Consider the following 13,300-nt stretch of genomic DNA (forward strand, 5'->3'; position numbering starts at 1 on the left):
GGATGAGTTGGCATGGTCATCCAGAGGGCTCTGAAGTACTTCATGCCCTCTGTACCCCAGTGAATGACAGGCTACCTGCTGGGGTGATTTCACACCTAGACAACATCAGCTGAAGTTGCGTCAAGGAACCATGCAGGAGTTTAACCACACAGGTACAGTCTTGATGAATTTTCACGACAGTCTCCCTGTTCCGCTTGAAAGAGTGTCATGGAAGATTTAAGATGCTATGACAAAAAAATAAAATAAACTGAGTTTTCTTGAGATATTTTACAAAAATTCCAACTTCTGCAGATGAGGCGGGTTTCGAACACTCCCTTCTTGAATTTTTTTTGTCTAGATAACATGTTTGTGCTAACTAGGAGAAAAACATGTCTGTGAGTGTTGAACTTCTCACATCTCAGATAAAGCTTTTGCAGCATGTGAAAATATTTTTGAGCGCTCAAACTCGATAAGTAGAATAACAAGGCACAGCCACTTCTGCAGTGAAATTGGAAGTTCTGAAGGTCAGCTGGAAATGCAGCTGCCTCCCTCCTGCCCCACACCACTATTAGTATTGGCTCCAGCAATCAGGGTGATCAAATGCAGCTTATCAGAGGACAGCCCTTGGCTAGGCTGAGAGAGTTGGGCTTGTTCAGCCTGGGGAAGAGAAGGCTCCAAGGAGACCTTAGAGCAGCTTCCAGTGCTGAAAGGGGCTACAAGAAAGCTGGGGAGGGACTGTTCACAAAGGCTTGTGGTGATAGGACAGGGGGCAATGGGGATAAACTGGAGAGGGGCAGGTTTAGACTAGGTATAAGGAGGAATTTCTTCGCTATGAGGGTGGGGAGGCCCTGGCCCGGGTTGCCCAGGGAAGCTGTGGCTGCCCCATCCCTGGAGAGGTTCAAGGCCAGGCTGGATGGGCCTTGGGCACCTGACCCAGTGGGAGGTGACCCTGCCCAGGGCAGGGGGTTGGAACTAGATGATCTTTAAAGTCCCTTCCTACTCAAACTATTCTATGATTCTAGGGAGCGTTGCCTTTACACAGCAGCCTCCCACAGGAGAAATTTCATTCTAAGATTTTGGGGTGAAGTAGTCCTATGTTGCTCTCAGCTGAAAATAAGCCCCAAGAATTACAGGCTTTCAACCCGTTAGCTCAGAAGAATCGCTTGTGTTCATGGTTGCATCATTTTTGGCTGGCATTCAGTGCACAATGACAAGTACTTATTCACCTAGAAGAGGAGGGAGAGAGAGCTGCATGGATTGTGGCTGAAATCACCATCCGAGTGAAATTGTTTCAGCTGAAAACAGTTATACCTTCAACAGTGCGTAACAGCCAAGAATAGTTCTTTAGGCTGAAGGAACCACATGGGGGCTCATATGTATAATATGAGGTCTAGGGCTAAAAATAAAACAGTATTTTTAGCTTAAAAACATTTGCTCTGAGCTCCTGATCTGGAGCCTCCAGGAAAGCTGGGGAGGGACTCTGGATCAGGGAGCGCAGGGACAGGACCAGGGGCAACGGGTTGGAGATGCAAGGGGGGAGATTGAGATGAGATTTTAGGGAGAAATGTTTTGCTGTGAGGGTGGGGAGGCCCTGGCCCAGGCTGCCCAGGGAAGCTGTGGCTGCCCCATCCCTGGGGGTGCCCAGGGCCAGGCTGGATGGAGCCAGTGGGCTGCACGGCTGGAGCTTGTCCAGCAGAGGGTGGCCCGCTGGGACAAAAAGGGACTACTGCGACCAAAAAGTGGGATATTCTGTGATTTAGGCTAAAAGAAAGTTTCATCTGAGTAACCGTGTGTCTTGAAAGTTAGACAGAATGTCCCCCTGACAGCATGTTTTCTTCCAAACTGAAGGAAAATGGAAATAAATGGAAATAAATGCTGGCAAATAGAGAGTTGAGGGCTTCACAATGTAATTTTTCCAATTGTTTTACCCCTTGATGAGGAAAAGATTTCACATAAAAGGGGAGTGCAAAGAAGGTTTTATTTATTTAGAATTTAAACTAAGCACTGTTGCATGCTTGCTGTCTCCTAGGGCCAGTTTTCTGAATGGAGCTCTATCATAAACCAGAGTTTCTTATGCCTGAATGTAGGAAAAAAAAGTTATATTGTTCTATCTTTTAAGATATGATGATACTTCATTTACAAACAAATTGGATGATGTGTGCTGAGCAGATGTCCCTTCTGGAATCCCCTCGGTTTGGAGCCTCTCCCTGGCTCAAAGGTGAGGTCAGGCAGAGCTGGAGCCAGCTCCAAATCAGCAAGAGTTTTGACTGTTGTGAAGTTCATAATAACATTAAAACTAGTCCTTGGAAAAGAATAGAATATGCATAAGATTTCTTGGAAAATTTATCCATGTGCATGCAAGTGGGAAACAGATTCTGTAGCCAGCTTTTACGTCGTTGCAGATGATTGGTGGAGATCACTCCCTCCTGTTTGACAGCAAGATCGAGCGCGCCCTCAACAAGTTTGGAGATGACGGGCACGGGTGGACGAGGTGCTAAGGGGCATGGTTTAGTGTTTGATAGGAATGGTTGGACTCGATGATCCGGTGGGTCTCTTTCAACCTGGTTATTCTATGATTCTATGATTCTATGACACCAAGCTGAGAAGTGCAATTGCCACATTGGAAGGACGGGATGTCATCCAGAGAGACCTGGACAGGCTGGAGAAGCGGGGCTGGGAGAACCTCATGAGGTTCAACAAGGACAAGTGCAAGGTCCTACACCTGGGTTGGGGCAATCCCTGATTTCAATACAGGCTGGGGGATGATGTGATTGAGAGCAGTCCTGCGGAGAAGGACTTGGGGGGCTGGGGGATGAGAAGCTCAACATGAGCCGGCAACGTGCGCTCACAGCCCAGAAACCAACCGTGTCCTGGGCTGCACCCAGAGCAGCGCGGCCAGCAGGGCGAGGGAGGGGATTCTGCCCCTCTGTCCCTCTCTTGTGAGACCCCATCTGGAGTATTGTGTCCAGCTCTGGAATCATAAAATAGTTTGGGTTGGAAGGGACCTTAAAGCCCATCCAGTCCCCCCCTGCCATCAGGGACACCTCTCACTGGATCAGGTGCCCAAGGCCCATCCAGCCTGGCCCTGAGCCCCTCCAGGGACGGGGCAGCCACAGCTTCCCTGGGCAACCTGGGCCAGGGCCTCCCCACCCTCATGGTGAAAAAATTCCTGCTTATGTCTAGGCGAAATCTGCCCCTCTTCAGTTTCTTAATCCTCAACATAAGAAGGCCAAGGAACCGTTGGAGTGGGTACAAGAGGCCATGGAGGTGACCCAAGGGCCGCAGCACCTCTGCTACGAGAGACCTGAGGGAAGAGCTCCCTCCACCGGGACGGGCTGCTCAGCCTGGAGAAGAGGCAGCTCTGGAGAGACCTTAGAGCACCTTCCAGCGCCGAAAGGGGCTGCAGGAAAGCTGGGGAGGGGCTGTGGAGCAGGGCGCGCGGGGCGGGATGAGGGGGACCGGCTCTAACTTGGAGAGGGGGCGACTGAAACGAGACCTTAGGGGCAAACGTTTTGCTGTGGGCGTGAGGAACCCTGGCCCGGGCTGCCCAGAGGAGCTGTGGCTGCCCCATCCCTGGGGGTGTTCAAGGCCAGGTTGGATGGGGCTCGGAGGAGGCTGGGGCAGCATGAGGGGACCCCGTCCCTGTCCCTGTCCCTGTCATGGCGCCCCCCCCCCCCCTCAGCGGGGAACGCGCACGCGCGGCGCCGCCCATCCGGGTCCCGGGGAGGGGGGAGCGGGGATGGGGGCGTGTCCCGCGTCACGTGACGCTGCGTGGCGGCGCGACCGCCATCTTGTGTTGTTGGGGCCGAGCCGTCGCTGTGGCCGTGAGGGACTCCCCGTCCGCCAGCGCAGGTACCGCCGCCCCGTCCCGCCGCCTCGCCTCCCCCCTCCCCGGCCCCCCGCGCCGCCGCCGCCTCCTCCTCCCCGCCGCCTCCCCCCCCATCCCCGGCTCGTGCCGCCCCCGCCCGCGCAGGGGGGAGGCCCGGCGGCCTGGCGGGGCGGGCCGGGCCCCTCCGTGAGGCGCGGTGCGGCGGCCCCGGGGCTGTCAGCGCCCCCCGCCGGGCCCGCGCCGCCTCCCGGGGGTTTGGCGGGGAGCCCCGGGCTCGCCCCCCGCGGGTGGGAGGAGCGGCGGGGCCGGAGGGGCCCGGGCGGCCCGGAGGGAGCGGCCCCTCCGTCAGGTATCGATCCCGGGCGGAGCGGCCGCGGCGTTCGGAGCCCGGGAGGCCGCGCCGGGAGCGGGACGAGCTGCGGCCCGGGGGGAGACGCTGCTTCGGGGGCGAAGCCTCTCCCGGTAACCTTCAGCCCCGCGTTAGGGGGTTGCTGCCGTGACGGCTCGACTCCTGCTGTGCTTCTCGAGTGTCTGCTGGGTGGGAGGGGAAAGAACTTCGGAATTCCGGTTGTGTTCTCCTGTCTAACTTCTCGCTGCTCATTCTATTTTCCTGCTTCAGGAGCTGACTTGGGCAAGTTCTCAGAAAGTACGTGTGAATTTTTTTCCCCCCTTTTCCCGTAACTACTGATTGCTTCTGTTCTTAAGAAACTTTTTAATAAACGCAAGTTAATTTGCTGCTTTGTGAGTAGAACGTTTGGTAGATGCACGGTGTGATAATTGGGAACCTCAGTAAACAGAATGGGTTGCAGTTGTCACCGACAAAAGCTTTGTTCTGGTGTTTTTGAGCTCTGTTTAATGGGTGTTGGCTCCGAGAGATAATAAGAGCATTACAAGGTATTGGTATTCTTGAAGAGGCATCCTTTCAACAGTCATGGGATACTGAAGTTAAACTACGTGCCCTGCTCAGTGCTGGGGGTACCCACGGAAATGTCGGAGTGTCCATTGCCCCTCTTGCATCCCCTTCTCTGCCCAGGCTTGCATAGTTCTACAGGTTAACTGATGTCAGCGGTCCTGTGTGCCAGTGGTAATTACTTACCAAACGTGTGATTAAAAACCACAAAGATTCTATCTAGTCATCGACTGTATGAAAAAGAAGGTAAAGGTTTATCCATGGAAATTGAATGTCACTTCCAGCAAGACCCACTTTTTGCGTTGAGGCTTTGAAAGCCCCTTTTGATATCTGAATATCTTGTCGATAAATACTAGGCTTTAGAGCTGCTCGGGACCTGCCAGTCCCTGGACACATGAACATACTTGGGGGTACGTGGTCTCTGTATTTCTTTTAGGACGTTTTCTAAATAGTTTCTTGAGCCTGCCTTTTGATGCAAGAGCGGAGAAGTAAAATGTCAAGTAGTCCTGTTGTAGTGATGCCTTGTTTCATGGGGCGCTTACAAGATAACTTGGTATTACAGTGAACACTTGCAGTTTTGCAGGTCCTCGCTTCATTACAGATGTTGATCTTGAGAGGACTGCAAAATATCCTCACATACTCCCGTCAGTGTTTTTTCTCACCTTCCTTAAACGTATGGTGAATGAAAATGTGATCTTGATGCTGGTGTAATGGAAAAAAAATGCTGGTGAATATAGAGTCGAGGGCTTTACAATATAATTATTCCAACTGTTTTACTCCTTGAGGAGGAAAAGGTTTTGTGTAAAAGGGGAGTGCAGAGAAGATTTTCACTGTTGCATTGCTTCTGTTATGTTTGCTGTCTCCTAAGGCCAATTTTCTGAATGGAATTCTATCATAAACCAGAGTTTCTTATGCCTAAATGTAGGAAGAAAGTTGTCAGCTCCTTTAAGATATAAGGATACTTTATTTACAGATGAATTGGATGTCTAGGTTGTATGGAACATCTTGTTGGGGCAGCTGAGTGGCTGAAGACATCCCTCTGCTAAAAGGTCTTTCTATTTAAACATGCAGGGTCACACTGGTTCACAGTAACGGGTGAAGGTGAGCCAGGCACCTGAGCCACGGTCTCTTCCTTCCCCTCTGCCCCCTCCTTTGCCTCCAGCTCTTTTTTTTTAGTTTGTTTGCCAGAAATACCAAGAATATGTGTTTTTGTTCTGCCTGCTTTTGTCCAATCTTGTAAGTTCACATATCTGTCATATTCTTATTCTTTCATTGAGGTCTTTAACATTTCTTTTTAGGACTATTTAAGGTATTAGGCTAAATCTTCTCATACTCTGATTTAGGAAAAAAAATCCTTTTCCTAGCATTTTTCTCTCATTTTTCTATTTGTGGTTCTTTTTTTTCTCTCGGTGCTTCTGCTTAAAGATGAGCGGAGATAAGCTATATTTAATTCATGATTTGAGATAGAGCAATAAAATTTCCGCTCCCAAGCCAAATAGCGCAGGCCTGATCTGCTATCTCCATCCTCCATAGCTTGCTAGAGATCCATGGAATGCTTTGGTAAGGAGAAACCCATCTCTTTGTTACTGGAGGAGTATCTGTGTTGAAAAGGACTCTGTTTCTTTGTGTGGTTTTCTCATCAATTTATTTTAATTCACTGAGTGACATTTGAAAACCTAGGTGTGTGAATTGCTGCAGGGGGGATGGTATTTGCTTTTATGGGAGCAAAGTCAGCCCAGCTTAGCCTCTCCCTTTCTTTTCTCGCAGTCGGCTCCTGAACGCTTTTTGATTGCACAAATGGTCTGGCTCGGAAATTGTCAGAACTGAGAAAACTTAGCCACTTTGCTCAAGGTGGACGTAAGTTACGGATGGAACTAAGAAGAATTAAGTGCTTTAAATTACTAGGTCTATACAACATTGGCCCTCTTGTGGTTGCTGGTTGCACATGTGTATGTCAAACCATATAGTTCATCCCAGGGATGTTTAATACTATTATTTTTGTGTCTTTAGCTCAGATGGTAGTGAGGGGGTTGTAGCAGACCCAGGTCTTTATGCTACTTTGTTAGTAGTTGAGGTTGCTATGGTGTGGTGATGGCAAAGTGTGTCCCCTTCTCTTTTTTTTGCAGAGGGAGGGCTGTCAGACCCTTCTCACTAAAGGTGGTTAAACATTCCTTGAATATGGAAACTGTGGCTTGATGTCTGTGCAGGAAGCCAGGCTGCCATTGACATTTTTACCTCCCTCTTGCATATATTTTTTTTTTTAATGGAAGGGACACGCGGAATTGTTTTGCTGCATCTGAGACTTCTGCCAAAATCAAATCAAAGTGTGTGTTTTCAGGAACGAGCCCCTCCTTTAATCCTTAAAGCTTGTATTATATAGGAACTTTGCATCTAGAGGAAAGCAGGAGAGATACCGGGAGCTTTCAAGAGGCAATAGGGTCTATGGGTCCGTGAGAAATTTTGATGGACATTTAGGAAATTTGCCTGAAAATGCTTCTGGGTCACTTACTGTCTTTTTTGATTCCTTCAGCTAGTTATTAAAGCTGTGTCTTGTGATCTTCTATCTTTTTGGCTGTATTTTTTAAGAAATCTAGGCAAATAAGAATGATTGCTTGATGTCTTCAGCAGTGGCTCTTGTATGTGTGATTTGTCCTTAAACAAGTAAATGAGTTTACTTATTTTCTACGTTTTTTTACACATACAAATATTTTTGTATGTTAAGTAGCTATCATAGCAGTGAAAGTAAGCATGATACATTGCACTTTGTGAAAGTGATATTTTGTTGCTGGGTGCTTAGTCCTTTTTTTTTTCAGTAGAGAAATACTTGTTTCAGGTTGTGGTTACTATGAATTGCATTTTTTTTTCTTTTTCCCCTCCCTCCTGTCACTGTCAACAAATGAAGCTCTTGGCATTCTGTTGGTTTGTGTGACTGGGAGGTTCAGAAGCTGTAGATGTCCAAGTGTAGATGGGATCGGGCACAAGCAGATTTGTGGTTTGTGTGGTCATGTGTCAGATCAGATTGCACAAACAGAAGGAGAAGATGTGCTCTGCGCACTGTGAAGTTTACTTTGGGTGGTGTTTTATGGTGATGAATGGATAGCTGAATCTGTGTAACTTCAGACTTGGAGTCAAAATGTCATGTGGCAAGTAATGGATGTTTACACTGATGTTTGGGGTTTTTTTTTGAGCCACCCATAGTAGAATCTGAGGATGATTTAGGTTGGAAGAGAGCAGCCTGTGGTGGTTGTCTGCTCCAGCCTCCTGCTCAAAGCAGGGCTGACGTCAGCGTTAGGCTGAGTGATAGAAAGTGAGCGAGGCTGAGCATGGACGTAGCATATGGCAAGGTTTTTAAGTAAAAGCATCTAATAACTTGGCTTAATAAATGAGAGGCCCAGTTTGGCTACCATTTAAACCAGTGGAAGCTTTTACATTAGGCTTAGTTAATGCTGAATCATCCATGTGTGTAATTTTCTCTGTTGATGTTACTGTAGCCTCTGAGAGTACTAAGGCAGGATAAGGGTAACATCGCAAGTTACACATTTACAAAAGACCTGTTTTTTTTGATCAAAACAAGTGAATATCTTAAGCAGTGTTAACATAAAGAGAAGGAAAGTGATAAGCTATTAATAAGTGTTATCATTCATATGTAGTAATGAGTTACCCTCTGCCTGCCTGATGAGCGTATGTAATCTGATACCCATACTAATTGTCTCTCTCAGACGCACTGTCACTGTTGAATTAGAAGTCCTAATATTAGTTTCCTGAAGTAAAGGACCTCTTAGAACTGCCTGAGTAGGAAACCTTAAGGAGGGTAGATGGGCAGAGAGAATTTCTACACAGCCCAGAGGAGCTGCTTATGTAAATGACATTTAAAAACAAAACAGCAAACCCCAACAGCACCTCAGATCTGTTAATTCAGTGGATGTTTTCAGTGTAGGTAGTCGGAAGCTTTGTTCTGCCCCTTTGAATGGATGTATGGGCTATGTTATGTGTGAAATGGGAGAACGGTGCTGCAGTGTGGCTTTGGTTGCATTCGTGCAGTGTGGCTTTGGTTGCATTTGTGCAGTCTGGCTACGGCCTTGTTGAGGAGCAGGTAGACAGCCCGAATCAGCGTCCTGGTCTGTAGAGTCTTGTGGAACAGCACAGACTCACTGCTTACCTACCAGCCGATTGTCCGTGTACAAGGTAGAGACAGATGTGGAAGTGATTTTCAGCTAGAAAACAAAGTGCTGGCAGGATTTTGGGACAGGATTTGGCATGAGAAGTGGTTTGCGTTCCAGCTAGTGGCAGGGCCAAGGGTGTGGTCCCTGACTCTGCTTGGAGCTTAATCGCTGGTGTCTGCCTTTGGCTGGGAGTCCTGTAATAAAGGTGGAGGTCATGCTGCTTTCTGGTGGAGAAACTGGGAAAAACTTTCATGTTTGTGTTCAGGTGAAGCAGGAAGGAAGTAGCTCTCTAACCTACCTCTAACCACCAAGTTCAGTGTACTAGTTAGGAAAGGAGGAAAAGACCTGGAATTGTGATATTTAATGTTCCTGTATTTTTCTTGGATTTTGTTAGGTGTGCGAGTCTTCTGAGACAGGATGTCTCTTCAGTGCCTGCCTCTTGTGTTTGTCGTTCTTGACTGTGGTGCAGCGTGGTTTGAAGACGCAGCGCTGAGTGAAGCTTTAGGGTGGGTCTGTATGAAGTGAGCAGAGGGTGGTCAGTTTGGTCCTGCCATTTGAGAACCTCTCAGACCATTTTGACCAGAAACTGCTGAGATGGAAATGCTTTTGCAATGATTTGAGATAGGAGGGTTTGAGACTTCAGGATTTGAAGAATTTGAGAGTTCATGAGATCTTAAAGTGTAACTGTACTAATAGAGGTGTGGTTTCTGGAGAAGTGGATGGTTTAGACATTGTTTCCTTAGGAAAACTTCCTCTTGGCGTGTGGGTAGATAGGCCTTGGAAAATTCACCGCCTTTATCAGGATAAAGGCTCGGTAAGCCAGCAGGGACTACTGTGGTTCGTCTGGCATCTTGTGTAATATGAGTAATGTTTCTTTCTTTTCTGTTTCATTTTCTGCCTAAATTAGAGCATACTTCTTGTAAAATCATTTAGTGTTGACCTGGAAGCAGCTTACTTGGTTGTTTATCTCTGAATGTTTTGCTTCAGTCCCTTCCCTGAATAAACTTGGGTCTTAAGCCTTTTTTACCTCCGTGATCATTTACAGACTGGATGAGATCGTTATGGTTTTCCAAAGTTCGATAGATAGAACTTTGGCATGTTTTGTTTCCCCCCCCCCCCCAAGGTGTATCTGTCATGTTCTATTAGTTTTAGAGCACCTGATTTATCAGCTTTTTTTCCATATGGACAACAGAATATGCCACAGTATCCTTGGAGTGATAAAAATCCAGTCTATATTTACTCTGTTTACTTATTTCTGTTTTCAGGGTTTTCTGTTGGCTCTTGTAGTCAGTGTTGTATCATATGTTCCTTTTCAGCTGATTAATGTCATAAATCTCAGATTGATTTCAGGACTATTTCTCCAGAATAATCTTGCATTTATTGTGTATCACCTATGGTTTCTGCTCCAGAGTCTTTTGATTGTACTCTTGGCCTTATTAAATGCAACCTGCTATACTGGACCAAATAATTAAATAATTCATAACTCTGTTACTGGTGATGTGTCACTTCCATTATTTACCATAGTCATATTTGTCATCCTTGGGTTTAGAAGTTATGTGGGCCAATGTTACAAGTTTTATAGAAGTAGAGAATAGCTTCTTCTGCTCTGTTTTGAGAATATTTTGCCTTTTGAGATGGGATGTTGTAGACTCTGGAGAAGAGAAAGCTAAAGGAAAAAAGAGGTGGTGATAACTGGAGACTTTTCATGTGGTTGTGAATGACTTTGTCCTTTTTAGCATTCTACTTAATTGAAGTGTCCTACAGAAGTTAAATTTTATTTCACCTACTTTCTTGAGCAATGAGATTTCTACTCTTAAAAAAAGTATGTTTGGATTAAATTTCTTCCATAAATCTGTGTTGGCTGGTCTTAATTTTATGTCAGTGTCCTTTAATCAGTGTTGTCTGCTTTAGCCAGTAATTAATATCAAACAGACTGGTAATGGAGCCACCTAAGTCATCCTGTGTACTGCTGTACTTAAAAGGTGGCTTGCATACCGTTCTGGATCATCTTTAGTATTTCAAGAATTAGAGAAAATCAGCATTAATTATTCATTCAACCTGTTAATTTTTTTTTAAAAACACAGTTCCTGGCACTGAAATTAGCTGGGTCTAGTAGCTGCCTGGGGCATGTTTTCTTCCCTGTGGAAGGTAAAATCTTATTGTCTTGATGTCATGTTGCTGTTGAGTGGTGGAGCACTGCTGCTAAATTCCTGTTCCAGGTTTATTTAAGGAGAACTCAGTTCCTTGCTCTTAAATCTGCTTCTGTCAGATTTACTTTGTGCTCTTTTGATTCTCTAGTTTTTCAGGCGATTTTTAGGTTAAAAAGGCTGTTTAAAATCTATAGTAGCAATGGCACTACATCAAAAGCTAAGGCTACTTTTCTTCTGCAATACCTCTGATCAAACAGCGGACCAATTCAAAATAAAATAGCTATGTATAGGAAGGATCAGCGGTATATCTTTTTTTTCCCAAGGTTTAGGTTTCCAAAGTTAGGGGGGAAAAAAAAAGTAAGCAAGGAGCAGCTCCAAAGCTCTAAGTTGCAGTGACAGTGCAAATCCTAATTCTTTTGTCTGTAGGAAGGATGAAATGGGCAGACCTGAATGCAGCTCAACTTGGGATGCTTAAAATCTGTTTATCCAAACAACAAGAACGTCTTGGTGAGAGATTTTGCCATGTGGTACAAGCCAACAGAATTCCATAATGGAAATGTAGGCATGAGAAACTCCAAACTGGAGTTCCCGTGAGTAAGGGACAAACCTTAAAATTCAGTTTTGTGTAAATCCTGAGGTTGAACAGGGCGTGGAGAACATGGCAGCTCAGATCTCTCAAAGTCTCCAAAAACCATCTTTTCCCCCTAGATATTTATTAGCTAGCTATACGTTTTAAAAGAAGAGAGCTCGTGGCTAAAATGTGCAACAGTAATTATAGTCCTTCCTTAGAATTTTTCAGCTGAAGTATCTTATGCATTTTAACACACAAATCTAGCTGGTAGAATCAAGTTCTGACTTGTGTCTGAAGCAGATGTTTCTGAGTGTTTTAATAGATTCGTCAGGTACCAAATAGGGGGCTTGAAAAATAATTTTTAAGCCTGCCAGCTTGGTAAAACAGCAATCATACCCAAGGCAAACCAGTGAAATGAGTTGTGTTGCTGATAGCGACTTCTGTGCCTATAATATTACCTGATAAATGTGAGTGAAAGCCACTTAAAGGCTTAATGTTATTGGATTACATTTTGTGTCTACTCAGAGGATGGACTTCTGATTTCCAAAGTACTAAGCTGCTGGCAGAATGGAAAGGAAGTTTTTCCCTTGCCAGACCACAGGCTGATGGGATTTCTTCTCTTTTTGGTTCTGCAAGCTGACGGTGGTTTTGGTACCTGTGGTATCGCCCCAGGAGAATGTAATATTTTAATTGTTAATATTGAAGTTTTGAGCCCAAGAAAGTTATCCACATAATAAAAATCTGATAAATTCATGCCTTTTCCTGGGCTACTGATCATTCATTCCCTTTTATTAATTCCTCATCCTTTTTCTGCTCCACCCTCTTTGCTCTCAGGATATAAGCGTGGTGTAGTCCACCCCAACTTGCCTTTCCAGTTAGTGCAGCTTCTCCTTTGCACAGGACTGTGTGTGTTGAGCAGTCCCTTCAGAGATTCATCTCCGGTTTGGCTTCTGTGCTCTGAGCTTTCGTCTGCTGCATTGTGAACCAATAGAAGCAGCAGAAGGTTTTTTGCTTTCCCTCTCTTGTGTGCTCTGACATGGCTACATGTGTTCCTCTTGTGCACTTGCTGTCTTAGTTTTCTTGAATCTTCTTCCGATTCCTTTTTCTCCTCCTTCCAAATCATTACCTGTTTCCAGCGTGCCCCCTTTTCAAGGGTTTTCTCTCAGCTTTGCTTGTGATTCGTTTTTGATGTATGTTTTATTTCTGGGTAATGTTACTTGTTAGAGTAAATCCACCTGTTAACACCTACTCAATCTGCAGCTGGTTTTTATTTGGTTTTTTTTTTTCTTTTTTCCCCAGTTCAGCTACAATCTCACCCACTTATAGTGAGAACTTCTAAGGTGGATGCAGCTTATCTGAATTCAACCCAGAAGAGGAAGTCAGCAAAGAGTTCTCAAAATGAAGTGTGGTGGTCAAAATGAGTGACAAAGCCATTTTGCACCTCAGTGGGATGAGAGGTGTAGGCTTTGAATATGCTTGTAGGTACTGAAGTGCTTAGGAGTCTAGTAGAGAAAGATGATGCAGTATCCCCACATTTTGGGAAGGAAGCCCAGTGGCTGAAGACTGTAGGTCCAAGACTAGTAAACTGCTGTATCCTATTTGATTTTTAGTGCTTTATTCTTGTATCTGATGCTTTTCAGCTGTGTTTTCATTGCAGTTCAACATTCGGTGCCAGTCTTCTTGGTATTAGTGATACTA

At 45.6% G+C, this 13,300-nt stretch overlaps 1 protein-coding gene across 13 annotated transcripts in view; it reads left to right on the forward strand.

Annotated features, from left to right (window-relative positions):
* Nucleotides 1-3,759: 3,759 nt before the first annotated feature.
* Nucleotides 3,760-13,300, forward strand: part of GIGYF2 (GRB10 interacting GYF protein 2) — a 74,898-nt gene continuing 65,357 nt past the window's right edge. For 4 of the 13 annotated variants that reach the window (XM_069865013.1, XM_069865018.1, XM_069865012.1 and 1 more), the window contains exons 1-2: nt 3,774-3,831; nt 4,428-4,454. The gene's annotated coding sequence lies outside the window, so the exon portion shown is untranslated. Of the gene's footprint in view, nt 3,832-4,427; nt 4,455-13,300 lie in introns of all 13 variants that reach the window. The other 9 variants (XM_069865011.1, XM_069865015.1, XM_069865019.1 and 6 more) reach the window with 6 other exon arrangements.

This window comes from Phaenicophaeus curvirostris, chromosome 10 (assembly GCF_032191515.1).
Source record: "Phaenicophaeus curvirostris isolate KB17595 chromosome 10, BPBGC_Pcur_1.0, whole genome shotgun sequence".
Taxonomy (NCBI): Eukaryota; Metazoa; Chordata; class Aves; order Cuculiformes; family Cuculidae; genus Phaenicophaeus; species Phaenicophaeus curvirostris.